Source organism: Grampus griseus (assembly GCF_964374135.1).
Source record: "Grampus griseus genome assembly, chromosome: 3".
Taxonomy (NCBI): Eukaryota; Metazoa; Chordata; class Mammalia; order Artiodactyla; family Delphinidae; genus Grampus; species Grampus griseus.
Genome location: NC_139019.1, coordinates 28,045,292 through 28,067,871, shown reverse-complemented (window position 1 = coordinate 28,067,871; position 22,580 = coordinate 28,045,292). Strand labels below are relative to the sequence as shown.

General features: G+C 45.2%; 1 pseudogene across 1 annotated transcript; it reads left to right on the top strand.

The window, feature by feature from the left end:
• Positions 1-330: 330 nt before the first annotated feature.
• Positions 331-1,421, top strand: LOC309821196 (heterogeneous nuclear ribonucleoprotein D-like; annotated as a pseudogene). The gene is made up of 2 exons: positions 331-774; positions 1,084-1,421. The product of its transcript is annotated as a heterogeneous nuclear ribonucleoprotein D-like (transcript).
• Positions 1,422-22,580: the final 21,159 nt, after the last annotated feature.

Here is a 22,580-nt window from a genome sequence, read left to right as displayed (position 1 = left end):
GTGTCTCAACAATCGAGGGCTGGAATCATCTGGAAGCATCTATTCATCTTTCTTTCATTGGTGTTGACTGCTTGCTGGGACCTAAGCTGGACTGTCAACCGGTGCACCAACTGGTCTTTGCATGTGGGCTGGGCTTTCTCACAGCATGGCCACCTTAGAGGATGTGGAGGTTTTTTATAGCAGCTAACGGAGAAAGTGTTTTATGTAACTTTGGCCTAACCAGCAAGCTACATGGAAGCTGCATCACTTTTCTGAAAGGTATGGTACTATTAAAATAGGTCCACAAATATTTTGATACTCCTTCCTTCAAAGAGTGGCACCTAGGCTGCTGCTGCCGTGACTCGGACTGCAGACCAGCACCCCCGGGCTGACAACTCCGCCGCTATGAAGACGTGAAGGAGTACAGCAACAGAGAGGAATTCGCAGAGGGATCCAAGATCAATGAGGCCAAGCATCAGCGGGATGACGCTAAAATGGTTATTAGAGGCTTGAGCTGGGATACAAGCAAGAAAGATCTGACTGAATATCCGTCTCGATTTGGAGAAGTTGTAGACTGCACAATTAAAACAGATCCAGTCGCTGAAAGATCAAGAGGATTTGGATTTGTGCTTTTCAAAGATGGTGATAGTGTTGCTAAGGCCCTGGAACTGAAAGAACACAAGCTGGATGGCAAATTCATAGATGTTAAAAGAGTCAAAGCTTTAAAAGGGAAGGAACCCTCCAAAAAGGTTTTAGTAGGTGGATTGAGCCCAGATACTTTGGAAAAACAAATTAAAGAATATTTGGGGGCTTCCCTGGTGGCGCAGTGGCAGAGAATCTGCCTGCCAATGCAGGGGACACGGGTTCGAGCCCTGGTCTGGGAGGATCCCACATGCCACGGAGCAACTGGGCCCGTGAGCCATGGCCGCTGGGCTGCGCGTCTGGAGCCTGTGCTCCGCAACAAGAGAGGACGCAATAGTGAGAGGCCCTGCACACGGCAATGAAGAGTGGCCCCCGCTTGCCACAACTAGAGAAAGCCCTTGCACAGAAACGAAGACCCAACACAGCCATAAATAAATAAATAAATTTATTTTTAAAAAAAAGAAGAATATTTTGGAGCCTTTGGAGAGATTGAAAATATTGAACTTCCACAGATACAAAAATAAATGAAAGAAGAGGATTTTGTTTCATTACATATACAGCCGAAGAGCCAGTAAAGAAATTGTTAGAAAGCAGATATCATCAACCTGGTTCTGGGAACTGTGAAATCAAAGTGGCACAACCCAAGACATAGGCAGCAACAGAAGCAACCAAAAGGAGGATGAGGTGCTGCAGCTGGTGGACGACGTGGTACTAGGGGTCGTGGCCGGGGCCGACAGAGCACTTGTGGCAAGGCATCCCGAGGGGGCGGCAATCACCAAAATAATTACCAGCCATACTAAAAGGGGATGTTGGAGAAAACAGGCAGAGATTGCTAAAGTAACCCATCCTGCAGGACGACATTGAAGATTGGTCTTCTGTTGATCTAAGATGATTATTTTGTAAAAGACTTTCTAGTATACAAGACAAAACTGTGTCCAACTGTGTATGGCCACCAATTGGTTTTCTTTGTTTTTACTTTGTCTTTTGCTGTCTGTGTTATGACTCGATGGGGATTTGTGTTTATACAAATTTTGTTTGTACGATTTCATGTTAAACCTCAAATAAATGCTTCCTTGTGTGATTGTTTTTCTGCGTCAGGTACTAAAGAACTCTGTACAAGTGTAATTTCAAATAAGCAATAATTAAGGCACAGTTTGTTTTGTAGGGAGTGTTGATCCAGAGGGAGAAATTGTGGTACTTTATGAATAGCCAGCTACAGTGTCTACCCTGTTCCCCTTTTTTGTTAGGTGTATTCTATGCTTTAAGGCTTCATTTCCCTGTTAACTGAGGCTTCCATCATACCTTTAAGTAATGTTGTTTCCTCTCTGTATATCTGGAGACTTGGTCATGAAAGTTTCTGTGGTATAGTTATAGTGTTGTGATTAGTGGAAGCTTTCTAGCAGACCATAAGCCTTCTGGTTATATTTTGAAAAGTAACTTTTTCTTTTTAATTTATGTTTCTTTTTTAAATTTTTGGTTGCATTTGGTCTTCGTTGCTGCATGCGGGCTTTCTCTAGTTGCAGCGAGCGGGGGCTACTCTTCATTGTGGTGCACAGGCTTCTCATTGTGATGGCTTCTCTTGTTGCAGAGCACGGGCTCTAGGTGTGCGGGCTTCAGTAGTTGTGGCACGCGGGCTCAGTAGTTGTGGCTCGTGGGCTCTAGAGAGCAGGCTCAGTTGTTATGGCACATGGGCTTAGTTGCTCCGCGGCACGTGGGATCTTGCTGCACTGGGGCTCGAACCTGTGTCCCCTGCATTGGAAGGCGGATTCTTAACCACTGCGCCTCCAGGGAAGTCTGAAAAGTAACTTTTCAATGGCACAAAGCATGCTGGTAGCTCCTTTGATGAATAGGAAATATTTTACTTTGTTCTTGTCTCTGGAAAGGCGTTTGTTATGATTTGCTGTATTCAGTGGTCTGCTAGAAAGATCTTTGGCTAATCGTAATACCATAACTTTGTTTTCTTGATTAAAATGTCCACATATACCCAGGGGAAAAACACTTAAACTGTGTTATGGGAGCTACAGTTTACGAATATCAGATGTAGTTACATTTAACACAAGGATTTCGGCAAATAAGTATGAAGTTATTAAAGTTTGAACAAAAGTTAGATTAAAATATTTGAAGTAGTGGCTGAGTAGCTAACTTGTATACTATTCTATATCGGTATTCTATTGTATTCTAGTATTGTTATTATGTCACAGCAAGCACCAAACTGAACAAAATATTTTCTGTTGGGGCATTGTTAGGGAGCTATACTGGATGTTAACTGTGATGTGGTGTGAGTTCTTGGAAAAAGCCATGGTAGCAGGTATCATCATTTTTAGTGCAGTTAGTCATGAGCTCAGTAGTTAAGCATATCCGTATTCAGACATAAGAAGGAATCGTGGGCAAAGGTCTTCCTTAAATCTTATGTAAATGCAAATCTAAGTGTGACCAAGTCATGTCATTACAACAGATCTTCCTGGTGCATTAAAGAGAAAAACGGTTCAGCTCTAGATTTTGGAGGATGTCCTGGGTAAATTGAAGTTTTGAATTTTACATTCAGTGTAGTTATTGAATTTAAGGGCTTTGTCTTTTTTTCTGTGGTTCCGTGCTAGCCATTAGGATTGGCATGCATATTCACATGTGGAATAGTTGACCTCACCTTCAACCAAGTGCAAATTTTTTTATACTAATGAACCCACCTTTTTCTGTTTTATTTGGTGCCTGCAACTTTCTTTGTTCCAATGATGTTCGTACTTGCTGGGCTATCCAGTTACAATGCTTTTGGGCTTGTTTTGCTTTTGTTTTGCCATTTGACCTTACACCTAGGCCAAGTACCAATGTTGGCTATTGCAAGGGATTGTTTAATTCTTTCAACACGCAACCTTAGGGAACAGAAAGCAGATTTTCACTTTATGTTGTCAAAGTCAGTAGGTGCAGTGTCTTTAGGGCAGTGAATCCTGTAAGTTCAAATTTATGATTAGGTGACACGTTGACATTGAGATAGTCCTTTCCCTGATCAAAAATGAATAAAGGCTTTTTAAACAAACAAACAAAAATTGGCACCTAATTTCCCTCCCTTGAGTGTGGAATGTACTTAGCGACTGACCTCTAATGAATAGAATATTGTAGAAGTGATGGTGTGTGATTTTCGAGATAAGGACACAAAGGCATTATGCCTTCTGCTCTCTCTCGAATCACTTGCTCTACCGTGATGCTCAAGCAATCCTATGGAGAGATTCACATGGCAAGAAAATGAGGCCTCCTGCCAGCAGCCATGTGAGTGAGCCATCTTGGAAGCAGGTCTTCCAACCCTAGTCAAGCCTTCAAATGACTATATCCCCTGCTGATATCTTGACTGAAACCTCGTAAAAGACCCTGAAACAAAAATCACCAGTTAAGCCACTCCCAAATTCCTGACCCGTAGAGATTATGGGTAATAAATCTTGGTTACCTTAAGTCACTAATTTTGGGGGTAATTTCTTGTGAAACGATAGGTGACTGATACACCGAGCCTCAGAGGTCATGGGACATCATTTGCTGCGTTCTATTGGTCAAGGGCTCAGATTCAAGGGGAGGGGACACTGGCCTAGGCACTCAGTGGGAAGAGGGTCAAAATGTTTGCAGACATGGTTTAAACTGCCATAGAATGTTTAGTTTAGTGTACCTGCAAAATATAATTGGGGAGACAGCCACCAAATACCTAGCAAAGCAAGTCCTTTGCAGCACATGTAACATTTGTAATTAAATAATCATTTGTGTAATTTCTGGATGGATTTCTGTTGTCCTGCCGGAATGTGGATTTGCATCTCTTTTGTTCCTTCCTATCCCCAGAGCCTTGCACAGTGCTTCACGGCTACTACACGCTCACAAGGTATCTGTTGAACAAATGTACAAATCTTTAGGTGATCAGGATGTTATGAACGTATATATCTGGCCCTGGAAGTGTTTTTGTTTTTTGAATTGTTATCCCCAAATAAAATTTCTGAATAATGCTTGAAAATATATAACTCATTCTTTACATTTGTATAGGATATGCTACTATTTATTACATTCTGATGGTCTCAGTTTATAGCTTCTCAAAAAACAGCATGTGAAATAATTTTAGGAATTACATGGATGGAGTTTTAAACTTTTAATAGCTATGTGATTATTTTATTGCATGTTCAAAAGTGAAAAAAATACGAAGTGTGTGAATTAAAGGAAAATATTAGGTAAAGAATAGAATAGGTAACATGCGGACATGGTAAAAATTACAAAAGTTATGCTTAGATGACTCGAGTTGGGTAAATATCATGAGGCTGATCTTCTACAGTAAGACATGTAATCTGTGGTGGAGATCATTTCACCTCTGTTTTACAGAAGGTAAAACTGAAGTTTAGAAATTACAACATGGTGATTTTCCCACTCTTCCAGGCTACATGTAATGCACGCAACCTGTTTTAAACACTGCCTTTCAGTTCCCTGTAAACATATAGATATGAGGGTTGTACACAATCCCATCTGCTGACACATTTTAGCTTTATCCCACCTGAACAAATGTGGAGACTTCACAGTTCTTAAATGATGACGGTGGAAGTCTTCACGTCAGTCAGTGAGATCAGATCTGTGACTTAGTGTTTCTTAGCTGTCTCTCATTGTTGCCACTTAGATATCAGCTAAGCTCATCTTTCTTCATCGGAATCTTGTAGCTCTGTTGAGTTTTAAGTGAAAGAGGCAAGCGACTAGACCTAGAGGTCATTTCTTGAGAGCCATTTATGGGACAGCGAGTGTATTTGTTTTCTATGGCTGCCTTAACAAATTATCATAAATTTAGTCACTTAAAATGAGATCAATGTATTAAGTTATAGTTCTGCCTGTCAGGAGTCTAGATACAGCATGGTCTTCTGCTTAGAGTCTCACCAGGCTGAAATCAGGTTTTGGCAGGGATGTGATCCTTTCTGGAGGCTCCGGAAATGTATCTATTTCCAAGTTCACTTGGTTGATGGCAGAATTCAGTTCCATACAGTTGTAGGCTTGAGGTTCCTGTTTCCTCACTGGTTGTTGGTTGAAGTTTATTCTCAGCTTCTAGAATCTACCTGCATTCCTTGGCTTCCTTCATCTTCAAAGCCAGCAATGGTAGCTCAAGTTCATCTCGTGCTGTAACCTCTCCTTCTGTCTCATCTCTGCTTTCACTGGAGACAATTCTCAACTTTTAAGGACTCGTATGATTAGATTGAGTGCACCCACAAAATCCAAGATAATCTCTCCATGTTAGAACCAGCTGTAGTCTTAATGACATCTGTAAAGACGCTTAACAGCAGTAACTGGATTAGTATTTGATTGAACAGCAGGGGACAGGAGTCTTGGGGGAACATCTTTAAAATTCTGCCTACCACGAGGAGTATCTTTATTTTTTTTTAATAAAAAGATTTTATTTAAAAAAATTTTTTTAACATCTTTATTGGAGTATAATTGCTTTACAATGGTGCGTTAGTTTCTGCTTTATAACAAAGTGAATCAGCTACACATATACATATATCCCCATATCTCCTCCCTCTTGCATCTCCCTCCTTCCCACTCTCCCTATCCCACCCCTCTAGGTGGTCACAAAGCACCGAGCTGATCCAGAGGGAGTATCCTGAACAGCAGCATATAGATACCTAATGACTCAGAAAACTAGTTAATTGCTCCATATACACCAAAGATTAAAGCTGAACCGGGGAGGGCATAATCAGAAAGAATATTCCTATTTAAACAGGGGAAGGAGGTGAGGCCACAGCAGTTACTGGTCCACAGTGATTCTGAAGCTTCCTGGGCAACTGTTGTCAGGTGTTCCTCCCTCTGGAAATAGGTAAAGTTCCTTGTTTCTGTCCCAGTTCTGCTCCTGGGAGTAGTTCCCAAGTCTGTTTCCCCCCATGGCTCTGGAAGATGTGCTTCCTCATCATGCCCCTTGCCCATTTCTGATGAGGGAAAATACGCCATTTGGGGTCTTCTTATACATCCAGTCATCTCAGTCTCTCTCTCATTTTTTTAAAAAAATAATTTTATTTATTTTTGGCTGCGTTGCGTCTTCATTGCTGCGCGGGCTTTCTCTGGTTGTGGTGAGTGGGGGCTACTCTTCATTGCAGGGCCTGGGCTTCTCGTTGCGGTGGCTTCTCTTCTTGCAGAGCACGGGCTGTAGGCCCACGGGCTTCAACAGTTGCAGCACACGGGCTCAGTTGTGGCACGTGGGCCCTAGAGCACAGGCTTCAGTAGTTGTGGCGCATGGGCTTAGTTGCTCCACGGCACGTGGGATCTTCCCGGACCAGGGATCAAACCCATGTCCCCTGCATTGGCAGGCGGATTCTTAACCACTGTGCCACCAGGGAAGTCCCAGTCATCACAGTCTCTTGTTAGTCCAGGCTATAGGGGCTTTGTCAATATGCTAAAAGCCTTTGTGTGTTTTTGTTGTGGGTTTTGGAAGGCAGAGGGTTTTCTATATTTGATTCTATTCCATTCCACCTGCCAAAAGTCACACCCATAATTCTTTCAAGCTATGTTTCTCTCTGCAGACATAATTACTGCTAATTTGGGCATTCCAGGCTGCTGTGGGAACGTGCTCGTAAGCTTCCCAGGAGCGCTTTTGTTGAGCAGTGTGAATTGTTTAAGTCCGCATCCTGCTTGAAGGCAGAGGGTGGACTTTTTGACCTCTCCAGGTCTCTATTAAGGATGAAGTCCTTAGGAAGGAATTGCCTGGAGCCTGTCAAGGGGCTGCTTTCCCTTGAGCTGCTCTGCTCTCCTTCCCTAAGTATAGACACACAGTCACAGTCATCACTTAGAGCCCCTTGAGAAGCCCAGGGGCGGTGCTGGGACTTGCTGGCCATCAGCGTCATTCACCATAATCCTTTGTCATCGGGTGAAGTCTCCCAGCCAGGCTCTGCTTTCTCCTTCACTCTCTCTTCCAGGCTATCGCTTGCATTCAGAAAATCTTGCCAATTGTCCTGGGAACAAAAGCCTGTGGGAGACCCCTGGGAAGAAGATGCCTGTCACCAAGTACATGCCTTAGTTGCTGCTGTCACCTGGAAACAGCCACGAGGACTAAAGCAAGTGTGTGAATCAGGGGAGCATGAAAGGCTGTCTCAGACCATCTCATGCTGGGAGTTCCTGAGTTGTCTGGGTCAAGGAGCCCCACCAATTGTCCGTCACTGTGTAAATTTGCCCAATGTCTGCTGCATACTTGGCAAAAGCACTGGTTTTCAAGGGCAACCAATGCTGGCAGGTAATCAGTATATCTGAAAACCCTCTTCTATTGGGAATGGCAAATACCTCTACAGCTCACTTTGTGCTGATCTCCTCTAGATTGAGTCTACTAGTAATATTTCTATTATGCAGAGCAGTTAAAAACACAAGGTTAATTCTGGGGATACGGAATAACTCTTTCTAAGTACCAGATCTATGATTTGGGTAGTTGCTACTTGGTGAGTGCTAATATATATCTATCTCTTCAGGGTGATTTAGGCTTTGGTTTGCAAACCCGGCAGAATAGCATTTTAAAATTATAGATTATCGGACACAGTGCCAGAAGTGCTTTGGATGAAGTCTAGAAACATGTGTTTTAAAAAGCTCTTAGGCATAATAGTTATATACAGTTAGTTGCTCTAAGAAAGAATCCCTGTATTTTAGTGGCTTTATACAATTGAAGGGTTTTTCTTGCTCAAATATCAGCTTAGTGATTGTGTTCTTTTGAGTGGTGGGTAGCTTTCCTCCGTCTGATGACTCAGGGATCCAGGCTTCTTTCATCTGTGTCCAAAAGAGGACATGAAGTAATCACGGCAAAGGAACGGTAGCAAGAACCCGTTTCCCGTAGGGCTGGGGAAACAGAGGAAAGAAGCTGAAAGTAGTAAAACACATGAGGGCTCCCACAGAGCAGAAACTCGGGACCTGCCACTCAATTAATTGCTGCTGCTGTCTCTAAGCTTGGAGAAAGGCCCCAACAGAGCTGGGACTCAGACCTCTGAGGAGGGGTGCTGGCCGGCTGGTATTGCTGTCCCGGATGGGGCACGATGAAGCTAGTTCTGCAAGCAGTAGAAAAATTGAAACTGGAGTCTACAGCTGCTGATGCAGGAATGAGCTCTTTCTGCTGGGGTGAAAGTCAAGGCTGGGTGATGCTGGCAGGACTTGGAGATAAACAGGAAACCCACCAAAAACAAACAGGAAGGAGCAAGTCTCTTCTTCCTTCTCAGACTCCCAGTTTTGCAGTAGAGCTCCTATCAACAGAACCAGAGAGAGAGCCAGATGGCAGGACAGAAGCCCCAGCCCCAGCCCCAGCGTTACAGAGCAGAGAACAGCAGTGTGGGTTTGAAACTGAGAAGTAGTAACTGGATAACTCGATAACTGACCCTGTGAAGGGTCTTGGGGTTGGAGACAGAGGGCAGCCATTACCTTCCCGTGCTGGATTTCTTCCCTTTGTCCCCTGAGAGCTCCTCTCCACCCTTTTCCCCCTGCTCAGTGGCCCAGGCTGCTGGCCCGTGTGAGACACAACAGGCTGCCTGGCTTCCCAGCTTCTGAGCGCTGGTAAGAGGTGGGAGGAGAGGATGCAGGGGAGGCTGAGGTATTTATTTATTCACCTAACTCCCTGGCTGTGGGTTTGCTGGTCCTTTCCCAGAGCTCCTTCTCTTTGCCCTTTCAGGCCATCGGGTGACAACGTCACCTGGCTGGTGTCAGTTCCAGAATACTCTGCTGCTATCCTACGTGGGTTCTCAAGAACCTGTTGCCATTTCTGAAAAGAGTTTCTTTGTTAGATGTTCCTCACGTCCACCTAATTTAAGGCGCCACGGTCTTTCTGGGACCCTGATGAGACACAGTGTAGGCATGAGAGGAAGAGGGTGGCACCATTACAGGGAATCAGAGAGGGAGGGAGACAGTCCCAGCTGTGGCTTTCTGTAGAGGGACACAGCCCACTGGGTGACTGGGGAGGGAGCAGACGGTGGAACAAATAACCTCATCTCATTCGCCCTCTCCTGATCTCCTGACTTCCTCTGAGAGCTCCCATTGGCCAAGCCCAGTGGGAAGCCAGCAGTGAGGTTGCTATGAAGGTGGTCCTCCCAGGACAACTTCCTTGGTGTCCGGCTAGGTTGGGGAAGGCTGGAAAGTCGAACTGGTGGGGCGAGCAGAGGAGATCCAGCCCACAGTGCACCTGGGATATTTGACACACAGATAAGATCATATAAAACACTACACTCCTCTATATGACAAACATTTTCAATAGTCATCAGAAATAATTATTTTATTCTTGATTCATTTTTTAGTTGCAAAATAAATAATTCACAATTTAGAAAGAAGAATATATTTCAGTGTAAAGCTATCATTCAAATTCAGTAAAATATACGAATGAATTTAATTTTGCACTTACCAAATAAAAATAATATACTTCATGGTTTTAGATTTTAAACACAAATTTAAAACTCCAGTAGTCATGGGCAGTGACAGAATTGCAGTAACCCAAGCTGTGTTTCTTCTTCTTTACAAAGATTGCACTATCACGGTCTATTTTGAATTTACTATTTAAATGCAGACAGATGTCATACTCCAGGGTTTTGGAGGAGTAAGCTATATCCTAAGAGAGCTTCAACAGTTCTAAACTGTGAAAAATTTATCCTTGAAACGAATATGTGTAGCTGGATCTACACGTGTGGGGACTGACCACTACCCGGAAGTTCTCTGAATTACCTTACACGTAGACTATAGTGTTTCTCAAAGGCTTCGTTATGAAAAACATACTCATTAGAAGCTTCCATGTATATTATTAAAACTCAACAACAATCACAGCGATAGTTCAGAACTTAGACCAACAAAAGTTTTCTTTATTGATTTTATTTAGACTTGCCAGGGCATAGTGATAATAAAAGCAGATCAGTTAGGGGTGGGTTTCATGACCGTGTTTAAACTCTGTCCAGGTAACGCCTGCCCTGGGTTGACTGTTCCCACTGCCCTGCTCTTGGGGCATTAGCTCATCTTCTTTGCTCTAGATGTCCTTTCTTTGCATCGTAAGGTCCGCTTCTCACAGTTTGTGCTTCGTCATAACTTAGGTCACACGAGATGCTTCCAGGTGATCTCACCTTCCCACTTCAGCTCCGCTGTTTCCTTTTTCAATCTCCCAGAACTCAAATCCCTGCAAAAGAAATCCTTATTTGGCCAATTCATCTTTTCCCGAGCAGACCATGTCATGGGTTTTTGACTAGTGTGTGCATTGACACTATTGGGTCAGAGAATTCTGTCTTGTCCCTAGAAGAGGGTGGGGTCACCAGATTCAAATCATGGCTTGACCCTGCCTACCCTCTAACCTCATCTCTCCCCAGGCTGCGCGGTGCTCACCACTTTCCTCTGATAGCACGGACCTCCTTCCAAGGTCTGTGAATTCACTAAGACTTTTCTCACTCCAGGCCTTTGCTTTTGTAATTTTGCTCTCGTGGAACAGACGTTCCCCTTTGTGTCACCATTGGAGAGAAATCCACCCTGACTCCCAGCCTATGTGAAAAATCCCCCTTTTGTTCTTTCCAGGCACTGAGAAGACTCTTCATTCCAGTATTGTCTATAGATTTTCATTTATCTGTTTAATGGTGTAACATTTAAGGGCATGGGGGCTAGAGCCAGACTGTCTGCCACTACCTTCTTCCTAGCTGTGTGGTCTTGGGCAGGTTACTTTAATGTCTTGGTACCTCTATTTTCCCCTCTGTAAAATGGGAATATTATTATCGCCTACCTCACGGGATTGTGAGGAGGATTAAATGTGCTAGGTGCTTAGAACAGTGCCCTGTGCACAGCAGGGCACTCACTATGGGAGTGTTAAATAAATCAGAGAAATAACATATATATCCTCCATCAAACTGATGCCCTAGGAAGACAGTGCCCATCCCTACAGCAGCTGGCGCAGTGCCAGACCATGTCACCACTGCTGTCGTTCTCGTGGCTGTTGAAGTATTCGTTGAATGAATGAATACATAAATGAATAACCAAGTGATGTTCTAAATGTGGGAGGGGAGGAGGGAGCAGAATAAACTGGTAACTAAAAGTAGCACATTGCACAAGCGCTGGCTTCCAGAAAGAACTGACAACTAGAAGTCTCTGGCTCAGCTGGGAGTTGAAATCTGAACCCACTTGTGGGGTCTGTTAGAACCGAATCCTCCGTGGCAAAGCGTGGGACCTGCATGGACCGTGGCCCGGAATGTCCTGCTTTGCTTCCCAGACAACAGACACAGTGATGGCCTCCTCTGAGGGGACTGCTATGTCTCAGGCCACCCAGGAAACGGAAATAAGCCTCTGTGAGGGACCGCGCTCCCGCCCATTTGGAAATCCGCAGCGCTGATGAGGTGTCTTGTTCACTGACCCCGCCGCCCTCGTGACAGATGCTTCCCCGACTAGCCTGAGCTCTGGTCCCCGTCACCCCCTGGGGCTGTTCTGACTCTCTCTGAAGAGGATTTTTCCAAACCCCAGAGTGCAGCGGTTTTATGGGCCAGCTGCCCTGTGTTCCCTTTCAGAGGCAACCAAGGCTCTTAAATCACTTGAAAAATACGTCCAAGTTGCGCTGTGGAGACGCACTGGCTGCACTGCTCATTCTCCTCCAACGCTGCGTCTCAGAGGAGCCATTAGAAGCCCAGTAAAATAGATCTCCGTCCCCCTGGCTGCCTTCCAGGGCCTGTTGGTTGCCCGCCTCTGAAGCCTCTGTGGAGCCCTGACCATTTCCTGTGACCTCCGGGCTCCCCGGCTCACAGGTTAATGCTCAGCCCCCTGTCCTCGGAGGACCACTTGTTTTTCTGTTTCTGTTTGGCGAATGGCCTCAGGGTCTCTCCCTTTCCTGCTCAGGCCCAGCTGGAAGCCTCTTTATTAACAGTTTGTTTGCAAGTTCATGGTGGTCTGTGAACTTGTCTGAAACTTCTTGGCAGGGAAACAACGGCTGCATCCAGAACGTGAGTCCCAGAGGAACATTCTGGCAGTCTCTCGTCACACAATTCTCACTCACGCTCTCTGGCCGTCCGTCCTTCCTTCACCCTGCACGCCGCACACCGTGAGAACATCCCTGTCGTCCAGTAGAAGGCCTCCAGAGCTCCTGAGGAGGAAGAGAAGACTTCTCCCCCTAAGAAAGGGAAGCGTGTGATGGTACCTCTTATGTGAAGGGTGTTGCCTTCCATGAGGCTCCTTAAGGAGAGTTTGAGGAAAAATTCGATGTCAGCCTCTTAGAAGCTTTTTTTTTTTTTTTAATTTTACTGAAGTATCATTGATTTACAATGTTGTGTTTAATTTCTGCTGTACAGCAAAGTGACTCAGTTATACAGATATATAGTCTTTTCTATTATGGTTTATCACAGGATATTGAATATAGTTCCCTGTGCTATTTAGTAGGACCTTGCTGTTTAGCCATCCTGTATATACTACTTTGCATCCGCTAATCCCAAACCCCCAATCCATCCCTCTCCCCCCCCCCGCCCCCTTAGCAACCACAAGTCTGTTCTCTATGTCTGTGGGTCTGTTTCTGTTTTGTAGGTAGGTTCATTTGTGTCATATTTTAGATTCCACATATAAGTGATAGCATATGGTATTTGTCTTTCTCTTTCTGAATTCCTACACTTAGTATGATCATCTCAAGGCCCATTCACGTTGCTGCGAAAGCTTTTTTGCTGTTCATTTGCTTGTTAAGGGAAATTTCTGTCCCCACCGAGGCCTGGTTGCTAGAACCAAGCCACTGGCTGAGGAGCGGGGAGAAGAGTGACAATGACAAATACTTGCTTTGGCAAAAATGCCTCCAACAGAGCCCAGTCCTGTTCATCAGGGCTGGCAGTCACTCTGATCCTTCCACTGAGGCGCCCGGATTCACCCCCTAATCGGCTCCTGGGGTCACCTCACTCTGTCCTCAGCAGCAGCATCCGTCTCCTGTGATAGGCCTGTCCCGAGGGAGGAGGACCCAAGCTTGTGCCCCTGTGGTGGGTCTTGGCTAGAAGCATGGGAGGTGACAAACCCTATAGAAGTTACCAACATGTCCTTACATTACTTTAAATCTAATGCGGTGAAACCACCTCAAGATGCTAATAGCTTTTTGACTTGGAAGGGAACTCAGGAATGCTCCAGGTCACTGGGGCTCAGGGCTTCCTTAGTCACAACAAACTCCCCTCCATGAAATCTCACTGAGCAGGCCTGGGGCTGCCCGTGAAGTGGAGGAGGGTTTAGACCCCACAGAGTCACCTCCTCATTTTCTTGGAAGTCCCTGAGGCTCTTGCTTCAAATGCCTAGAACTCTAGGGCCTGCTTTGAAAGTCATTCATTACCTTGGAGCCCAGTGTGGCCCAGTGAACACAACTGGCTGGCCCAATGTGATAGTTACTTGGGGGCCTGGGCACAAGTGGAACCCAAGTCCCTTAATGCCAGATTTATACACTTAACAAATGTTCAGCCCATGTGTAACATTTGACCACATTTGTGTTAGACTTAGCCCTGTGGTGAAATGGTTCAATGTTCATCCCACTTCTTTTTTCATTAATTTCCCTAATTTTCTTAGTTGGTGTATTAGTTTGCTAGGGCTGTCATAACACAGTACCACAGATGGGGTGGCTTAAACAACGGAAATTTATTTTCTCTCTATCCTGGAGGCTAGAAGTCTGAGATCAAGGTGTCTGCAGAGTTGGTTCCTTCTGAGGCCTCACTCCTTGGCTTGTAGATGGCCAGTTTCTCCCTGTGTCTACACATCGTCTTCTCTCTATATGTGTTTCTGTCCAAATTTCCTCTTCTTATAGGGACACCAGTCACACTGAATTCGGGCCCACCCTAATGATCTCATTTTAACTTAATTACCTCTTTAAAGACCCAATCTCCAGATACAGTCACATTCTGAGGCACTGGGGGTTAGGATTCAATATATAAATATGTTGTGTGTGGGAGGGGGAGGTGTACACAGTCCAGCCTATAACAGTTGGCTAAACTTCACTTTTGAGTGATTAATTCAAAGAAAGCATATGGAAGCTATATTCCTTGAATTCTTGTACATTTAAAAACATTTTTCCGTAGGCTTATTTCCAGGTCACTTTTTCCTTTTAAAACTTGGAAGGCATTGCTCTATTGACTTCTAGTCTTGCAAGTTGTTATGGAGAAAGTTTGAGGCAGGCCGAATTCCTTGAATTTCTTTTTCCAGCTCCAACTGCCAGACACACAAGGGACACCATTTAAGACCAGCTCCGGCCAAACAACAGGAAGACTTCTGCCTCATGAGTGACCCCAGGAGAGACCACTTTTTTTTGCACCCAGTGCAAACTGCTGACCCCCAGGATCTTTAGCAAATACAATGGATGTTCTTTTAAGCTATTAGGTTGGGGGTTGTTTGTTACTCAGCACTTGATATCTGACACGCTGAGCTTCCTGACACACAGGATTCTCCCTGAATTGCAGTGCATTTTCTAAAGACTTGAGCTTATTTGAGTGGGTGAATAGTTAGCCTTTATTTCTCTCCAGCCAGCAGATAGCAACCGCTATGGGGCTCTTCATAATGCAACGTGGAAACTCTTCCATCCTGGCTCGTCAACAGCCTGCTTCCTGCAAATATGGGGAGTCTGAGTGAATCCTGTCCCAGCATCACATTCCAAACTTCTTATTTTTTTTCCCTCAACTTCTTGTAAGGGACAAACCTGGCTCTGCTGATTCTGGTTCCCACCGTCTCTCTACCCATCTCCATGCACATGTGTTTGAATAGCAGCAAGTTTGGCAGCCTTTCTCCAGATACGGCAGCTGGGATCAGCTGAGGTCACAGATGTTGCTTGGTTTCATCACAGAGGAAGCTGAATTTCTGTTTCTTGATTTTTGGGGGTGTGGGGTGGTGGTGGTGATTTTCTAAGAAGAATGAGGCAGTTAGGTACACATTTGCTCTGCCATTTAAATAATAATAAATGTTTAGATTAATAACAATAACATTCCTATCATATTATATAATAAATCACATTATTTAATACTATATATAATTAATAATAATAAATAAATAAATAATAAATAAAATACATCATATGATATTATTATAATAATAAAGAATAATAAAAAGTTAAGGACAAATATGGGGGATTAACATAGGATTGTCAAATTTTTATTTTATCTCAAAAGGATAGTTTAAAAAGCAGCTATTCTTTACTATCATCATCCTTTCACTTTCATTTTAACACCTAATTGCAAAGCACATAAACTCAGAAGAAAGGATAATCCTCCTTACAAGAGAATTAGTAAATGATGTACATTTTAATATTTATGTTTATGGGAAATATATTAAATTTTGGAGATGCAGAAAAATTACAACTTAAAATCAGAGTTGACACAATTTTCCTTTAAGTGGTCTGTCAAGAATGTGAGCTTACAAACTGTAAAGGTACATTAATCTTTATGTTTAGGAAGAAACTCATCTCTCTCCCTTCCTGCACAAAGTAATTATTACCGCCTTAAAGTCATGATGATTATTCGGTGCTGCATCCGGTTTCATACTTCCTTATCTTAACATAATAAACCTTCATAATCCCCTCTGGCTCAAATCAATTCTGACTTTAGGGTCTGTCGGCACTCTGGATAAACTCCGTTGTTTATTTATAGGAAGGCGTCCAACAGAATTGGGGTCATTCCGGAGGTAGGGGGAGGACTTTGCGGCAGAATGAAATTCACCAGCACCCAACGACTTCGTTTCCCCTTCTCTCCATCGCTGCCTGCCTGTCTGCGATGTGGGCAGTGGTTGCTGGGACTTGCTGTGCAGGCACAGACTCTCAAAGATTTGCCTCTGGATCCAGTCACCAGACAGCTGCCGGGGGTCACGTCCCCTCCCTCTCCAGCACTTAGTAGCTCCCGATTAAACGTTTGTGGAATAAGAAATGAATGGCTCGTTGCAAGGCCCACGAAAGTCTCCTCGGGGCTACGTGCTGAGATGCATGTCGTCCTGGCATCCCTCGCAGGGCCTGGCTCACTAAAAGCTGCCTCGCCTCTCCAGCTCTGAGGCAGGGATTCCCTTAGGGCACGTGGGGGGCTCCCAGGGGGTGGACAACGAGACCAGTGCAATTAAGGTTACTTTCTTCTTTTCAGAAAAAAGGAATGAAGAGTCATTTAGAAACCCAAGGAGAAGGTCTGGGAGGGGCTGATGGCAGAATGGGCAGTGGTGCCCGAGGATTGCCCCCATCAAAGACTCTGGGTCGTTTCGTGGCAGCCCCAGGGACTCTGCTGTATCCTGGGTGTGATGGGGCCCCCTTCCCACTCACACACAGAATTCAGAGAAAGGTAAACCTTGCTCTCCAGGGTGGGCCTTATGGCTGTCCCTCTGATCAATGGCCCAGCAGAAAGGCACAAATAGACTGAAAACAAAGTCTGCGGCTAAGAACATGAACGTGAACTCTCCTCTGGGAAAACAGGCCGGGCTCCTTGGAGTGCCTCCCCAAGCCCAGTAGGCTCATCGGCAGCCAGCCCACCATGCCACCGGCTTCTCTTCTTGCTGCTGCTTTTGTTTCTAGCTCCATTCGCTTACCTTTACTTTCCCCCACTTGAAATCAAACCCCGAGGAGATCGTTGTCAAATTACCCCGGACCCGTTGCTTACAACAGGGACACAGAAACTGGGCTTGGAAGGCTGCGCTTCCGTGCTGGCCCTGCCTCTGGCTAACTGTGTCACAACAGTCAAGCCATTAAAGCTCCTTGAATATTAAGTTTCCTCAAATGTAAAAGGTGATGAACGCTGGTACCCGACGCCCACCCTGCAAAGAGGCCGGGGACCAAATGAGGCAACACAACTAAGGAATCGCAATTAGAAACGGGATAACTAGGGTGCCGATCACACACCTCCCCTCTCATATGAACTTACCTCAATAACCAATAATCGAAAAGGGAAGTGCAGGGAGGGAGAAAAAGGAAGGGAGAGAAGAAAAGTGGAGGAGTGCCATTCCAGGGTACTTTAAATAGTTTCAACTACTATAAAAAACTGCTATATGATTTCAACTGCTATAAAAATGACATCACGGGCTTCCCTGGTGGCGCTGTGGTTGAGAGTCCACCTGTCGATGCAGGGGACACGGGTTCGTGCCCCGGTCCGGGAGGATCCCACATGCCGTGGAGCGGCTGGGCCCGTGAGCCATGGCCTCTGAGCCTGCGCGTCCGGAGCCTGTGCTCCGCTGCGGGAGAGGCCACAACAGTGAGAGGCCCGCGTACAGCAAAACAAAACAAAACAAACAAACAAACAAACAAATGACATCACAACATAAAAAGCTAGAAGAAAATATAAGATGTTAAGGAGTGAAGGTGATTCCTGAGAGGATTTTAATGTTTACTTTCCGTTTTTATAATGAAAAGTACATTTTAAGATGGTCCCCTCTCCCCAATTCTTCTGCCCGTCCCCTCAATTTTCCCAGCGCCAGATGTGCCCACCAGACTTAAAATGTCCTAGGGAGCTTGGGGGGCAGGGCAGGAGGTGTTCCGGGTCCTAGATTTCTTAGGCAGGTAGGGCAGGAGGAGGAAACTCAGACGAGAAGTGTAGAGGCTGAGAAAGTGATGGCAACGAGAGCTTGGTCCGGCGGGGAGAAGAAGCCAGGAGCATCTCCAGGTGGCAGGCGCTATGGGCTCTGCGTGACCTTGAGGAACTCAGGTAAGGAGTGAAAGGGGAGGGGATAAAGGGGCCACTGCTAATACCTGAATGGGGCAACAGGACACCAGCCAAAGAGGTCGGGGCCCCACAGCCAGTCTTAGTGTGGAAGCACAGTGATAGCGGTAGGGAAATGAGGCCAAGCTCAGTTCCGTGAGGAGCGATGGCGGCAATCCTTTTGCTTCAACCTCCATGATATCCAGGGTTCATTCCCAGAATCCTAGACCTGGCCTGTGATCTAATTTCAGGTCCCACTAGATCTGAAGCTCTGATGCCGATGTTTTTTCCGCTACTCTCATGATACACTCAGAAAAGTAGCAGGGCTTCCCTGGTGGCGCAGTGGTTGAGAGTCCGCCTGTCGATGCAGGGGACACGGGTTTGTGCCCCGGTCACACATGCCGCGGAGCGGCTGGGCCCGTGAGCCATGGCTGCTGAGCCTGCGCGTCCGGAGCCTGTGCTCCGCAACGGGAGAGGCCACAGCAGTGAGAGGCCCGCGTACCGCAAAAAGAAAAAAATAAATGAAAAGTAGCAAAGCTGAGCCTCCAAGTAGAGGACACCAATGACAGGGTGTTTCCTGTTGGTCTCGGCCTCTGGCTAGTGATGCTATCCGGAATCCCTGGGGGCATTCACCTGTACCATAGTACTTGTGGTGAGTACCCAGCAACTGTAACCAGCGTTTTTGGCTGGACCAGCCCTCGTGTTGTTGTTTTATGATTGCAAGATGCACCTCAGTTACAAGCATCAGGAAACTTTGAAACAAAACAAAACAAAGACGATTTATTACTCCTAAGTCCTGGAGGGTACACAGCACACCTGGGGCCGCACAGTGAGGTTGTGGGGAGAGAGAGAGAGAGAGAGATAGAGACGGGGTTGGGGGGGGGGTTGGAGAGAGAGAGAGAGAGAAAGAGCGCAGACCTGGGGGTCTGCCTTTATTGGTGTCCAGGGTGGGGTGCCTAAGATTTCACTCTTTATTGGTGAATCTAAAGTGTAGGAGTGGGGATTGGGGTGCTAGAAGGGAAAAACAGGGCCATTCAGGCAGTCAGTTATCTATGTCACCCAAGCTTCCCTACAAGGGGAACTTCAAGGGTGGGGTGGCCTGGTACTTCACCTAGTTGTACTGAAGGCAATATGTTTATTTCAGACGGATGTCTGTGAAAGGGAGGCCCCAGCTATCAAAAGCTTAACGTCAGATGCTTACATTACAATCAAAGAAGCTTACTGTCAGGCACTTAACGCCACACAGTGCCTCTGAGGAGCTGACACTGCAGATTTCTCAGTTTAGGAGGGGCCCATTTGACAGACAGCAGGATAGAGGCTTGGGCTTCAGACCTCTCCTTACAGAGGGTCCCAAGGCAGCAGACTGGCTCAACAGGAAGCGCTAATTATCACAGTCGGGGTAGTTCTACTGTAAAAGATAACTGAGGGGGACAAAGTGAAGGAAACCCTGTGTCACATGACGGTTTAAAAGAATGAAAGTTCCTCAGACTTAAAAGATGCAAAGAATTTATCAATAATCAAGAACTGAGAGTGATCATGAAATAGATTTTCCATTAGAGAAGAAATACTTACTCATCATAAAAGTGAAAAAATATATAGAATAGTCTAAAGAAGAAAATATCACCAAAATGTCTTTACCCAGAGATAAGACACAGTTAACATTTTGGTATGTTTCTTTCAGTTTATTTTCTATTAAAAAGAAAAGGAGGGACTTCCCTCGTGGCGCAGTGCTTAAGAATCCGCCTGCCAATGCAGGGGACACGGGTTCAAGCCCTCGTCCGGGAAGATCCCACATGCCGTGGAGCGACTAAGCCTGTGCGCCACACCTACTGAGCCTGTGCTCTAGAGCCTGCGAGCCACAACTACTGAAGCCCATGCACCTAGAGCCTGTGCTCCGCAACAAGAGAAGCCACTGCAATGAGAAGCCCGCACACTGCAACAAAGAGTAGCCCTTGCTCGCCATAACTAGAGAAAGCCCGCGTGCAGCATCCCAGACCCAACACAGCCAAAAAATTTAAAATAACTAAATTGAAAAAAAAAAAGAAATGGAAAACATCGAAATATTATTGAGAATATGTTTCTGCTAAATTTATGTAAAATATATTACATATACATATTTTTCTATATCTTAAAGAAGTCTTTGTAAATAAATTTTTATTGGTGGCAAGAATATTTCATTGGATGAGTATATCAAAATTTATTTAAGTATTCCCTTACTGTTGGGCAGTAAATAAGTTTCCAATGTTTTTTGCAATTATAAATAATGAGAAAAAACCCTAAGTATTCAAATCTGTGTTCATAGAGCTGATAATTTCTGTATGATAAATTCCGAAAAGTGAGGAGTTCTCTTACACATTTTCAACAGTTTCTCTGGGTAGCTCAGTGAGCCTATTGTTTCATTCTCCTGCCAAACTCAGTTTTTTTAAAAAAACAAAACTTTGCTAAATTAACGGCCAAAAGTAATATTGGCATAACTTTCTGCTAATGAAACAGGAGGGAAAGGGGCAGGACACCACCTTTAAAAGAATGACATAGACATAGGACATGACAAAAACTGGTTAGAACCAACTAGGTCCAAGATGGTGAAATATTTGACTTCCAGTGGACCTTGAGCCCCATTATACACTCATTGTAATACATTAGCATCTAAATGATACACCCTCAGGCACCATGAGAGTTCTGAGGCCAACATAAAAGGTCAAAAAGTGGGCAGGGGTCCAATTCCTAGAAATCTCCACCCCTTCCCTGGAATAGTTGGAATAATCCTCCCACTCGGCCTATGAAATTACCCAGCCCATAAAAACCAACCATGCCATACTTCTGGGCTCTCTCGCCTTCTGAGATGGCCCACACTCTGTGGAGTGTGTTTCTCTCTAAATAAATACACTTCTTGCCTACTGAATTCTTTCTGCGACGAGACATCAAGAACCTCAGACTCACCAGGAACACTAATGGGCGATAGAATCAAAATGCAAAAGATGTTGGCAGGCTGGAACAGTAGCTCAGATGTTACAGATGAAAATCCATGGGGTCATGAGCTGGCATGTAAGTCACCAGAACAAATAGCTGAAAACCAAGATGGAGGCGACATAACGACAGCTGCGAAGAGTCCTGTGAATCCAAAAAAGCTCCCCATCGTAGGTCACAGTAATATAGAAGAAAGGAGCCCGGAATCGGAGGGTGACACTCCCTTGCTCTGCGTGGCCCGATCCACAGAGGTTTGGGTGAAGTAGAAAAGAAGAGCTTTATTACTTTGCCGGGCAAAGGGTGAGACAGCAGGCTAATCCTCTCAAAACTGTGTGTCCCGACCTGGAAGGGGTAGTGAGAAGTTTTGTAGTAATGCTTCAAAGAGGGTGTGGTCAACTCGTGGACATTCTTCTGATTGGTTGGTGGTGAGGTGAATGGGAGTCAGCATCACCAACCTTCTGGTTCCAACCGCTCTGGGGTATATTGTTTGTGGGCACCATACCTTTAACTTCTCCCACCTGGTGGGGGCTTCAGTATCTGCAAAACAGCTCAAAGATATTGTTATGTGTATCCCTTGATGGGGAACCGGGTCCTGCTCAGTATCAAGATCAGAATAACAAAACTAGAACCTGTGTTTTTTCCGTTTCTCTGTGTTAGAACTCAGTAGCCATATCTCCGCTGTAGACACACATCCCCTGTCCGAGGCTGACTGATCCAGGGCTGGGCCTCTGATCCCAGATGGAAGATGAAATTTGGAATTGAGAGACACAGGAGGTGAGAGCCACTGATCTGAGCTGCGTGAACTGAAATCGGACTCCTGCCGTGAACTCCCAGCAGCTGCTTTCTCAGGCCGTAGGTGTCTCATTCTTCTCTTAATCCTATGAGACATCTCAGGTAAAGCTAACCAGAGCCCGGTTACACAACTTGCAACAGAAAAGGAAGAACCTTAACTAATACATACGAGAAATGTGGGAGCTATCATGGTGGAGAAAAGACTCTGAAGGAATGTGAGAACTGTGGGCTAACATTTGAAGGTCTACACAGGAAAAGGCAGGACACGACTTGTTCCACAAGGCCTCAGATGGCAGAACTAGAAGATGGCAAGAGCTGCTTTGAGAGAGTCACTCCCCAGTGCAAATGTCCACACCACTTCTTGTGACCACGTGACGGGACTGTTGTGGAGGGCTTCAGGCACTGGACGCTGTTACTTTTAGAGCATTGCTCAGATCTGGACAACCCACCTCACTCATCCCCTTCACCCTGATTGAAACCTTCCAGGGCTCTCTGAAGGCTGTTTCTAGGATTTTGGTGACCCTTAATGGATGACGAAAAAAACAACATACTCTCGGAAGTCAGGCTCCTTCCAGGCTTCAGGAAGACAGCAAGCAGTTGATGAAATAGTTCTAAGCATACTGTTAT